At 37.5% G+C, this 12,926-nt stretch overlaps 1 long non-coding RNA gene across 1 annotated transcript in view; it reads left to right on the top strand.

The window, feature by feature from the left end:
• The window catches only part of LOC110352364 (uncharacterized), a 285,853-nt gene extending 277,417 nt beyond the window's left edge, over nucleotides 1-8,436 (top strand). Inside the window, exons 4-5 of the long non-coding RNA XR_005268230.2 lie at nucleotides 7,569-7,643; nucleotides 8,163-8,436. This is a non-coding gene — a long non-coding RNA (uncharacterized lncRNA). The remainder of the gene's footprint in view (nucleotides 1-7,568; nucleotides 7,644-8,162) is intronic.
• Nucleotides 8,437-12,926: the final 4,490 nt, after the last annotated feature.

Raw genomic sequence — 12,926 nt, 5'->3', positions numbered from 1 at the left:
AAAAAAAAGGAGGAATCGGGGTGAAAAATTCAGGTGTCCATACATGCATTAGAGGAAATCGGTTGTTATCCACAAAACAAATCTGGTGATAACATTTATTCTTCTCTTCATGTTTCTTTGCTTTTTTTACTGCCACCCCTGAAGCGCAGCAAGGCCATGATGGCAGCACAACGCGCCATCTTTGCCTTTCTTTATGGATGGGCTGCAGCGGGTGCTGCAGCGAGCTGGGCGCTGTGGGGCAGGGGGCAGCCCGGCTCCCTCAGCAAGAGCTGCCCAGGGACAGTACGGAGAGCAGGACCCTCTGCAAGGAGGGTGGCAGCCCAAGCAGGTGGGCCCTTGCGGTTGTTTTCAGGCCCTTGTGCTAGTTGCAAGGCAGGAGTCTAGAAGAGTCTAGATTCCTGGTAGGAGTCTAGAAGAGTCCATGTGGTTCTGGAAGCCTTTAGGAGTCTGGGCTGGGGAGCAGGCCCACCCTGCAGGGGGTGGCATCTTTGGAGACTTTTTATTCATCCGGACTCACACATTGGGTCTTATTTATCTTATTGTAATCTGCTGTTTTGTGTTCTGTTAAAACAGGTCTTTCATGATAAACAGACTATGCGTGCTTTTGGCTTATAGTTTAAACAGGTTTTTCCTCAGGGAGGCTGGTGGGGTCACCGGGTGCTTGGGTGATCCTGTCATGAAGAGAGTCCTAAAGTAAATATTCTTCCTTTCTTCTTCTCTTTAATAATAGTGATAATAGAGCTGCTCTTTTCTGTGATTTTAGGTCTGTTATCTAAGGAATCTCTCTGTGAAGTAGTCTGTTACCAGACAGAAATCTTTTGATCAATTTATTTTTTTAATCAGAAGATAGTTATTCTGAGGAAGGCTGTCTATCTTTTAATTAGCAGAAGAACATCAAAGGTTTTGGACTTCATCCAGTGTAAAATAAGGGCATTCTGAAATCTCAGAAACTTTAGTGAGAAAACTGTCTCAGTCCAAAGGGAAATTTGTGGTGGAACAAAGTCCTCAAGAGGGGTGATCTAGGGGAAGGGGAGGGAGGATAGTGTGAGTTAGAGCATATATCTTTTGCATGGCAGAAGCCTTGCTCGCTGAGCTGAACTTCAAAGGCGTTTCCTGCAGATAGCCTTCCAAGTTAGGCAGTGGCTGAGGAAAAATTCTGGGAGGAAGTTAAAAGAAAATACTCTTTTTCAGGGGTAGTAGAGTCAATGGCATCTCTGGCTCTGTTTTTATTTGCTTGTAAAGGATAGCTCCCATAATGATGGAATTGATTTTGTGTCATTTTCTTTGGGCCTCTGGCATTTCAGACAGTAGATGTTCAGATTGTAAGGAAATCACACATTTTTCCAAGAATTAATAATTATAGCTGCCCAAGTGATGGGGAGGATGCAAGTTGTTTTGGAACATCTTGTTTATTCTGAGAAAAATGGCAAGTTAATCATTGGATTTTTTTTTGCAAATAAAGAAAAAATAAATCCTGTTAGCGGCCCAGGGAAATTGAATTAGTAGCTCAGTTTAATAATGGAAAGAGAGTGATTTAGGCAAAAAGTTAAAAAGTCAATTAGCAATGGTTAATGGAACCAGCAAGCTGAGAATGAAACAAGGAATTTGCGGGAAATGTATAAAGTTTTCATTTTGTATGTTTAAAGATAGTGCCTGACCTGGAAATATGATGCATACTGAGAACAGCACTAAGGATGATTAGAAGACTGATGGAAAAAACAAAAATAAGCAACTACTGAAATCTCAGGAAACATTACGAAGTTATTTAGAAATGAAATTGCCATCTATAAGAATTACTGAATGAGCCCATTTTTCCAGTGTTATAGATAGAATTAGAATTGATGAGTTCAGATAGGGGCTTGAGGACGTGCTTGTGTAGACAATACTTACAACTCAAAATGGACAAAATTGTTTTTTTGTTAGTTCTGATTTTATTGTCAACACAAGGAAGATGAGGAAAAAGCTAGTAGAGATAAGAAAAAGGGGCTTGTTCGATTAGTGAATAAGGATACTGAAAGAGGCAGAAAAAGGAAATGATGGGGAGAAAACATAACTCCTCGAAAGCCATAGGAAGCAACTGTGATAGTAAAAATATATACAGGAAGATTGAAAGCCTCTGGGAAGTAGTCTCTTAAAGTTTGTATTGGGATTTTATCATTATTATATGGGATTTTATCATAAGAACATATGATAAAATGTAACATAACATTCTTGTGATTTAACATAAGAACATATGCAAACCTGATAATTAAAAAAACACCCTACATGTTTCTCTGTCTAGATCATTGGTTAGGTGCTTCACTTGCAGTCTGATGTGATGTTGATATCCTTGCTGATGTAATGACTGAGTAGAAATCCAGTCTGATCTGCATTGGTTCATATTAAGAATCAGTTTGTGGGATGTGGGGCTTTAAAGCCTTACCAAAACTCTCTAGAATAAACAGGAGTTAATGAGGTGTTTCAGTGCTTACCCACCTGTATAAATAGATTTCATGTCACTAACCGGCACTGTAGAACAAGGTATATATTTACTAAGAGTGATTTCACTGTTTAGCATCTGTTACGCTAAAGAGAGCCATGAAAGAATATCAATGCCAGCATCCTAAGGAGAAGAATTCAGAGCGTTTTATTTGTGTATGGAAGATCTGGCATTTAATGACTTGGAACCTTCTCACTTGAAGCAGAGAATATTTTATAACCTCCCCTTCCCCCAGGCACTGCAGAGTTATGGAAAGTACCAATGTGCAAGAGCTTATAGTTACCTGCAGTTGCAGCAGGTATTTTGTTACTTTCAGATGCTTGTTAGAAGTTTAAGAAGAGCACTTTTGTTTCAGCTTTTGTTGCATCAAAAGATATAATCAGCCATGGCATTGCCCTACGTTGCCTAATAAGAAATGACAAATCTCATCATGTCAGCAATTTAGCAAGGAACCACTTTTCTCCTCCCCGTATTCCACCCATTAAACATGTATCCATTACATATTAAGGACTTTGAGCACTCGTGTCTAGTTAAAAGGTACAAGAGTGTGCGATATCACTTTAGGATTGCCTTTCTGTGCAAATTACAATCATAATCAAAGACGTACATGGAATATTTGGTGTAAAGAAAATGGAAACAGTTAAGTGAACTTGCTATGCCTCTATCCCTTGCTATATAGGTTTTTTATTTGTCTTCCTTTATACCAGCATTTTGTCTTGATGGAGAAATGACAGTTTGCTTTGAGAAGCTAAAATGAAGATCTATTTCTGACTGAGTGGGTTGCTTTCTATTAATCTAGCACAATTCATTAGCCAAGAGAAAAAGTAAGAGGTATAAATCAGACCTTAATATTTGGAAGCTTGGTTGCCACTAAGAGGTCTGTATGAAGAAAGTCTGCTAAGAGTAAGAGTAAATTTTTATTTCCTGTAAGTAGCTCTCTTTGGTATATTAGGAGTTATAAGAGCCTATACTTTGTTCGGGCCTTTTAACAAACTCCTGGGTACTTTTTGGCACTTTGTTGCCAATGACTGGCAAGGTTTTTGCTCTTGTCTCACCATTCTTTCTGAGTACCACTTAAACTCAACCCTAGGCCTAGCAGCTTTACAAAGGCATGACTCATATCTACTTTGAGACTGTCCTTTACCTTTTAGAAGACCCTTCTTTGTGGCAAAGGAAACAATGAGACTTGCTAAGTCTATCCATCAGTGCAGTTTTTGAAATTAATTTGTCAAGCCAACGTTTATTTGTTAAATAAAATTCCCGGTATAGAGCTATCAATGAGCGTTTCCAAACAATACAAGGCTGCTGTGGTGGGATTCATTTCATGCAACTTAAGATGGTTGAAATGTGCTCTAAGCCTAGCTGTCCGGGCTCTATTTATAATCATCAAAGGAGGAGCAGAATGATTCCATTCAATTACACTTAGGTATATTGAGGATATGCTGTCTGATGACAAGCTCTTGCAAAACATCACAATGGAAGCCACTGCAGATTCCCAGTAACCAGTTAAATAACTTGCTTTTGAGTCTGCAGATTTGTGGTGGGAGGATAAAGCATTGCCTTAGGTAATTGCTTTTAATGATAAATAAACTGAGGTGGATATATCTTCCAAAGTATATAACAGATGGAACTCAAAGACAGTACACATCAGCTTGTTATACTGCATTTGTGTCTTTAAATGAGGTATTTTAATCAATCACTGCAGTGAATAGCATAGGGTACAAGCAATAAAATAATTCAAATTTGAAAGCTGGTCGCAGCAAATGACCAGTTGTGTACAGTCTTCATATCAAGAGATGAGTAATCTCTGGTTATAGGATAGGATGTAGTATAAACAAGATAACGGTAGATTTAAGAGCTCATCATGGGGAAATACACATTTCACAGCTGGTCAGGACTAAAGTGAATCAGGGAGTATATCTTTTAGCTAGCTGTGAATCCCTAAGGGCATGCATAAAACATTACAAGTCATGTAAAATTACAGACTGATAGTGGAAAGGGATTGTCTGATCCCATAAAATTCTGTCCTAACTCTGAGTCCAATCTTTTTCCTCTTTGTTCTCTTTAATGATGGAAACTATGTTTTGGAACATTACTTCTCCCGTTTCTGGAAGATGAATTGTCACTCAGACAAGTGCTATGATTAGAAAACTGAAAGTGTGTATTGCAGAAAAAAAAGGTAGCTGACACTGACTATTTAGACAATGATGTACAGTTCACTGAAGCAGAATTTAAATGATTCAGCACCAATGTGGAGGTAGGATGACTTCCTCCAAGTACCCACAAAGCAATGGGAAGAGAGAGTTGTCTGCAGAAAGAACCAGAGAGCAGGCAGAAATGGCAAAATAGAAGGAAAGGCCTTGTTGGACCACCCCATCTGTCCTTAGATCTCTGAAATCTGAATCTGGAGAATGATAGAAACTAGTAAGCAGATGTATGAGTGAGGCCTATTCAGAGGAGCAGACTGATTTAGCTTGGATCTCTGGCCATCACAGCTGGGAAAGAAAGTTCAGGTTAAATACTCAATCTGGGACATAAAACAGCAGCAAAGGTTATGTGCAGGAAGACCTAGACAATAAGAGGCACCTGTGAACTCAGGACTGTAATGGACGTAAAAATTTAGGTGACTGTGATGCATTGTTGGACTGCTGTTACACACAGATAAACAGAATTGTTGCCAGGACCAGAATAACTCAGCCTTCAGTGTGTTTAAAGCAAAAATGGTACCAAAGACTTGCACAAGCAGTTATGATGGAAACTAGAAATAAATGGATTCTAAAACACTGTGTTTTAGAGATTGTGATGCCTACTGAGGCACACTAAGGATTGTACAATTCAAATATGCCTTGTAATTATAATTGCTGACCATCACCCTTAATATGCAAAGCAGCTTTTTCATTAGCTGCAGTTTGCCTTGCTGAAAAATGCGGGTACCTGAAACAGCAGAGAAAGTAAGAGTATGGAGGAGCAGTCAGGACTTCTGTTGCCATGCACATTCCTTACCCAGTACCCGTGCTTTTTTTAATTAGTTGCTCCTGTAATATGCGGACGGTTAAATTTTATAAGCAAGGGATTCTTTCTCATGACTAGCAACACGTGTAGTAGAGCCTTGCTTTGAGTTTAGTTTTGGGAAGAGTTTCAGTAACCCAGCCTACAGTTTAAAAGAAAAAAAAAAATTTTTTCCTCTAGCCTATTTGTGTATATTTTTGAGAGAAAAGACAGCTATGCGCCATATTTCTATAGGGAAGAAATCTATTTGTGATAGTACTCTGAAGTATTCAGTTATAATTCATACAGAAAACAGTGTATATTTAAATGTACACATAATGTAATTTGCAAATTCTAATCAAGAATGTAAATTCCAAGTAATTGTTCAAGTCAGATGTCATCTGAATTTTAAGTGGTATTCCTATTTATGATGTTGTAATATTGAACTTAAAATAATGAAGTGGAACAGAACAATTTTTATTTTAGTAAACATGTGCAAATTGTCAACAGTTATGCAAACAGAGAAGTCATTACAGTATGTGTATGTCACATACATGGAATTACTATAGAAACAGTCTTACAATGCATATATTGGTCTGTCGCGTTAAAGGGGTGTAGCTGATTAACCGTTACGGGCCCGGTTGGATTCAGAGTACTGAACCAGTCGGACATTCACCAAAACTGGGGGTCCGTTCGGACATTCACCAAAAACGTAATAACCACCTGGGGGTCCGCTCAGACATTCACCAAAAACGTATTAACCACCTGGGGGTCCGTTCAGACATTCACCAACAATGCATTAACCGTCTGGGGGTCTGGTTAGATTCAGAACACTGAACTGTCACGGATAACCACCCTCACCCTAGTTGCATTAATGAGAGCTATCACAATGCAATCAAGTATGGTTTATTACAGCAACAGATAATCAGGTTCTTTTGGATTGCCGGTGATAGTGACTATCTGCAAAAGCAAGCTAGTATGCATGAAATACACAGGTGTTCTGGGTGTGGGTTCTAGGTGTGGGTTCTAGGTGTGGGTTCTAGGTGTGGGTTCTAGGTGTGGGTTCTAGGTGTGGGTTCTAGGTGTGGGTTCTAGGTGCGGGTTCTAGGTGCGGGTTCTAGGTGCGGGTTCTAGGTGTGGGTTCTAGGTGTGGGTTCTAGGTGTTCTAGGTGTTCTAGGTGTGCAGCCTAGAAATAAACGCGTTAAAAGGATCAAAGACTCTATAGAGATTTATAAGCAAATATTCAGATCTCACCCAAAGGCGTCCCAATGGGGGGGGAAGAGAGGCTCAGCCCGTCGACTGATCCCAGGAGTCAGGAGGTCCTAAGGATGTTGTATGTCCTTGGGATGGTATCTCCCCTGACGATGGTATCTTCCCTAACATCCCCTCTCTCTTGGGCCAATTTATATTATTTTCTATCTTTTAGGTGGAGCTTGAGTGGCTCTAGTCAAGCATATCTTAGTTATGATTGGTGTAAAGTTTTCCCGTTTCCGTTTAAAGTAATAGGCTCCGAGAAATTCAGAGCGCATGCTCAGTGAGGGGTGGTCGCACCTTGGAGGCGGGTAGCTTTTGGGATGGAGGTGTGTTTTGGTATTATAATGATATTATAATGAGCAAAAAGTACACTAGGGTACAGCATTTGTCAAAACATGACAGGTCTTTGGCTTAGGGTGGCAAAAAGTGCAGCTCTGTGCACAAGAACAATCGAGGCCCCACCTGATTACAGAGCCTAGCCGTGGTGTCTCCACTCCACTCTACGCTCCGTGGTGTTCCTTAGGGCTAGCACACCAAGTTTCCCCAGCGCGATAGCATCTAAGGTTGGGAGCCTAGGGAATGCTCAGATAATGCAGTTATGCCCTACCCTGAAAGCCTCTTCAATGCTGTACCTTTTCCTTAAAAGTGTGAATGTTAGTTTTATTTTCCTAGTTACTTCAGGCATTTACACCACAGTCCTTGAGGTGGAACATGACCCTGGTCGAGAAAACTACAGCTGGTATGCATCCTCCAGCTCAGCAAACACACTGTTCACTGTAACCGCTTAAGCACTTAATCCAAACTTGAGATATTGAGAACAAAAACCTGGTCTCCTTAATATTACAGATATCTTCTGAAATTCAAAGCAGTGATTTATTAGCCAAGAAGGAATGTATTACCTTTGATACATCTGGAAGCACAGTAAGTATTCTCAATGTAACCACATTATTCCTCTGAATGAAAAAGGCAATTCTTTCCAGCACAGCTTCACTATTTATAAAAAGAGAATATTCAGTGGCTGCACAACTGAGAGGCTGTCAAGGATCCATAAGTCATATTGCCTTGAAAAAAAAAAATTCCAGTATTTCCTTCACACCATCCAAACAGCCACAGATAACAATGTCCATTGTTTAAGGTGGCATAACATTTTTCTGCTAGCTCTTCATCATTTCAATCCCTCACTTGTATTGTAGAAAAAGGTGGAAGAAAAACTTCTTATATTTTAAAAAATAATCAAATAGAGTAAAGAGAAGAATTTGTCTTAATACTCTTCCCAGAAACATTACATGTCTCTGAACATCTGATTTACAACTTTATCCCTAATCACTTTATAAATAACACCACTAATATGTTGTGATATTGATAATCAGGTAGTAAATAATAGTATAATTATATATTTTTTCTTTTGAATTTATTCTCTCTCTGATCTTCTGTTTGCAGAGCATAAGAACAGCAAATGTGGCAGAAAAACGTGGGAAGACAACTGGTAAGATTCTTCTTTCAGTGTGTACATGTACATACACGCATATATACATGCACAAGCTGAATTAAAAAAAAAAAGTATAATTTGTTTCTGATCTCACAACAGTAGAAAACAGTTAACCTGTGACAAGCTTTGACTGATGTAAATAAGAATATAGTCTTATAAAGCTGAATTTAATTCCTTCTCCTTTTGACTGTCACTCCAAATCCATAGTTTTGGAAAAAAACTTGACAGATTCATATGCACCCTTATTTTTATAAAAGGTCTTTTCTTTTTGTTTAATTTGGTAATACAGTTTCCGTGGTGGAAACATAACCATTTCATCACTATCTGTTCTTGCAGTGTTCAGTCTAGAATAAAGATGATAACTGTAATAAAAAGGGCTGAAATGATTGTTCAGTTTTCTCTTTCCAGGCCTGGTATTAAAGACTATCCATTTCCAAATTTCAAACAAAGATATCTCTATGTTCCACAGTACTGTTATATTTGAATCACTAAGGTAATATATAGATTTCAGTGTGATTTACATGTGTTGTAAGGCCGACCAATACCACAAACATCTTTAGTTTGGAGAGATGAGGAGAAGCTATGGTGAAAAAAAAGAAAAAAAAAAAGTAATAAAAGAACGTCTATCTTAATATTTCTATTTGTAAAAGCTGAAAACTGTTTCTTACTCACATAAAGCTGATGAAAGCTGCCTTAAATTTAAAAAAAAAAAAAAAAAAAAAAGAATATGCTTTGAAGATATCCTTAAAGGTGGCTATGAATTATGCATTGTTTATTTTTATTAAAATTGATATTTCTATAACTGTAATGTGAATTAACAGATTGTGTTTTGTGCTAGCTTTCAGCAATTTCTGTATAAAAGAATGAAATTGTGTTTATATAAAATACACACACATATAAATATTTATATAATATGTAAATACACAAGTACATGTATAAATGTATAAATATATTTTAGCAAACTGAACAGGAACTTGTTCTTTATATAGCCTTGTTACATCACCAGAGCTATTTGTAGATGTGTGTCACAATTTGACTTCTGTGATTCTTAAGCACAATATATGATTGAACACAGTTAAAATTAAATTAGGAGGTAAGATTCTAGCATTTTTTAGCAAGTATCAAAGCAGAATCTAGGCATCTTACAAGCCTTTCCATGGATAGGCTGCACAACTCCTATCTGTGCAAGGGACCCAGGTAAGCTCAGTGAAGAGTCCTGGGAGAAAAAGCCAGTGGCTTTGCACTGGGTCAAGGCCTTTAAATTCTCTTGGAACTCAGGGTTGCACTCTGTAACAGCCCTGTAAAACTAACTGCAGCAGGATTCTTTTGCTCTTGCAAAAGGGAACTGTGCCTGATGATTTATTTTTAAGCTCCGGTTAAACAAGTTAGTGAAATGTAAAATTCCTGAAATTCTTGGTCCCATAGATGCTTCTGTCCTGACTGTGTGACTGTATTATCTTCTGATAACTGCCTTTTTGGCTAGGTGATAAAATACATTTCTTCTGCTCTGGCTTTCTGAAAGGAAGTATGACAACAGTGCAGAACAGAAAATGCAGCAGAAAAAGCTATGAAAGTGCAGCAGTGTAGCAACAAATATCATGGTGTGCTACCAAGAATAGTTTGGAAGAAGAAACATAGGGAATAATGTAAGACCAAGAATTTGCATGCTTGAGCTCTGATGCTCGTATTATTTCTTGAGCAAGGAGATTTACTTGGCAAAATCATTTCATTTCAAAGCTGTTTCTCTTTGTGTTTGAGAGTCATCAAATAAATGTTTGGTGCCATCTTCATATCATTGCATACTCAAAGATTACTAAAAGTTCTTTAGGAGTAATTTAATGAAAACTAAAGTGGGTTTCTTTTAAAAAGTGTATTACTTAGCAGTTAGTTGAGCATCAGTACCATCCTTAGCAAGAGAATGAAGCTTAGCAGACATGAATGAAAAATAAGTATCTAAATGCTTTGAGACCATACACTAAACATATTCTAGCCTTTAGGCTGCAAGTTTTGAGACTTAGAAGTTTTTTTTTTTTTTTTTTTTTTTTTAAATATATTTATTTTAAAAATGTTTAAGCAAAAGAGAACCTGAACTTAATAGAATTAATGACCTAACAGGTGGAAAATCTGGAAATCACCTGTTTTGGTAACAAGTCAGTGCTGATTCTGTAGGTGTTTCTCTCTGATGTGTGTCTTGTAGTAAAAGTACATCTCAGACCTGAAGTTAAGTGAAACCATTGGCAGCCTCTTCCATTTATCAAACCTATTACACCCTAAATCAGCATGGTTTGATTTGGAAAATATAAGTGATTCCAGCATGTGTGTCAGTTCCTGCATCCTACAATAGCTTATGAACATATTTACCTCAGTGCTACATTTTAAAATAAACTCTAGTTTCCATTTCTAAATTAAAGTAACAAAGCTTACAATTGTTGTGGGACAGGGCAGTTAAGGAGTGTTTTTGGCTTAACCAGATAATGTCTTATATTGTAAGGCCTAGGTATTTTATCATAAATGCTTTGCATTTCCATGTCTTAAATGTGATGGGTCACCTTATTTTACCAAAAGGAATAATTGCTTTGCTTATGGTAACAGAAACTTAACCTAACCTCAAATATTATGTTGAAATCTGTCAGAAAGACTCAGGTGAATACACACACAAAAGAGAAGTATTTCTAGCAAACAGTTGTTTTCTGCTCATCATTAAAGTTTATCAGAAATCAGAAGAAAAACACAGAGTTGAAAACCTGTCAGGTTTTGTCATGGTTCTGTGATGTTTCTTTTCACACTTTGTTTTCTGCGGTCAACAGATTTCATGAGAATCTATTTTTATTTTCAGTGAAATTGCTTCTAACTGTTGTTTGGAGAAAGTCTTGAAAATATGGAACAAGGACACCTGTTTAGGCTAGGCTTAGAAAAGCAAGGGGCAGGGAAAAAGCTTTACATTTATTTTTCAAGTGAAGTCTTGTGGCTTCTAAGGAAATATTAGGATTCTTGCAGGGCATTGAAATGGGTGGTTTTTTTCAGTGTTTGTGCTTGGAAAAGCAGTTCCTGGGAATAAATCATGAGGAGATTTTGGAGCTGAAACAGTGTGCAACTCTTGGCACTTTTGGTCTGCCTGGGAGAACGTTACCTTTTTATAAAGCAATGGTGATTTTGTATACCCTGCAAAAACAGACCCATGATTTTAAAAGTAATACAGTGTGCATGTAGAATTATTCTGTTGCTCAGTAGTGGAGCAACTATCACATAGGTCTAGTGGACATCAGCATTAATATTTTCCTATATAAAAAGCGTGATCTTGATTAAAAATGAACTTCATTTTATAGTTTACGTGCCCTGAAGTATGTAACCAAGTTTCAGCAGCCAAACTTTGCCCTTAGGTTGATTGCACTGTTTGGTTTTAATTTTTAGTGTTCCAAAGAGCAACTGTGATCCTTGTCACGGGTTTGTTTTGGCAATTTTTGCAGAGAGTTGTGCTTTCTCTTATTAGGATTTCAAGATTTATCTCACTAGAAACCAGTAAACTTGTACTAGCTGTAATATAAATGAATGGAAAACCCAGATGTGTTGTTTGTCTTTGCAATTCATTATACTTTAGCATTGTGTAAGCTTTTAGTAAATCCACATTGGAACTACTTCATATCGTTAATAAATCACTTCTTCCCAGCTGTATGTTTGCCAACTAGTTATTGCAAGATAAACATGCAGCACAAAGAGCATCTGAATAGCATGAGATGTCCTTTCAGCTGAGGGATGTGTTAGCTGTAAACAGGCAATTTTCTGCAGATTTCAAGCATTTCATTCATGGAAGTTAAGAGTTATTTGGTGTTGAATAATATATTTTCGAGCATGATATTGCAGGAAAAAAGCAGGAGAGGGGAGGAAACTGTACACTCTTGTTGTTTTACGGTTATGCATTTGGATTTCATGTACAGTACCTCCCTATAACTGAGATCAAGTGAATCTTATCTATACTTGTGAATGATTTTTCAGTAACAGGGAAAATAGGCTTGAAATTTTCAAGATCAGCATGGAGTTATTGAAGAGTTGTTATAGTGCCTGACTAGTGAACACTTTATCCCACTGGCATAAAACAGATTTTTTTTTCCGGTGTTTGTAAGCTGAATAATCATATTGAAACAGCCTAGGAAAAGTATTTTTAATGACTGAGGAAAGTTATTCATTGTGGCTGAGCAGGAACACTGCACAATATAATTCTAAAAAGTCGAATTTGTAGCAGGACAGAAATGCTTGATTTCAGTCGCAGCCATGGCTCTGTTTTTTCCACATACATCGGATGGCTTTTTCTAGCTGGGGAGTCATCTATTGGCAAGAGGTATCAGAATAAAGTGGAATTATATTCCTATGGCTTAAATGCACACTTGTAATTATTTGAGGTATTTTTTTTTAAACAATAGTTTAAACCATATTTCATTTTGGATGTCTTGCTTACAGTCTGCATTCTGATTCCTGAACAGATTATTTTATTATCATACTGGCAGATTACTAGCACAGATGCATTTAATGGAATTTTGCTTGTTTCACAGAGTGAATCTTCCAAAGCTGTGAGGCACCAAGTACTGTTCACTGTATTAAACATCAGTAGAACATGTGCAGCAGTAGTGTGCATCATATTAATGAGATGCATTGTTTTCTTTTCCCTGTCTTGCCTAAAAAATAAGGTACTCACATCTTCCCAGTTGTTTTATTAGCTT

The sequence above is a fragment of the Anas platyrhynchos genome, chromosome 10 (genome assembly GCF_047663525.1).
Source record: "Anas platyrhynchos isolate ZD024472 breed Pekin duck chromosome 10, IASCAAS_PekinDuck_T2T, whole genome shotgun sequence".
Classification (NCBI taxonomy): Eukaryota; Metazoa; Chordata; class Aves; order Anseriformes; family Anatidae; genus Anas; species Anas platyrhynchos.
Note: the sequence above shows the minus strand (reverse complement) of the source record. Positions and strands in the feature narration are given on the sequence as shown.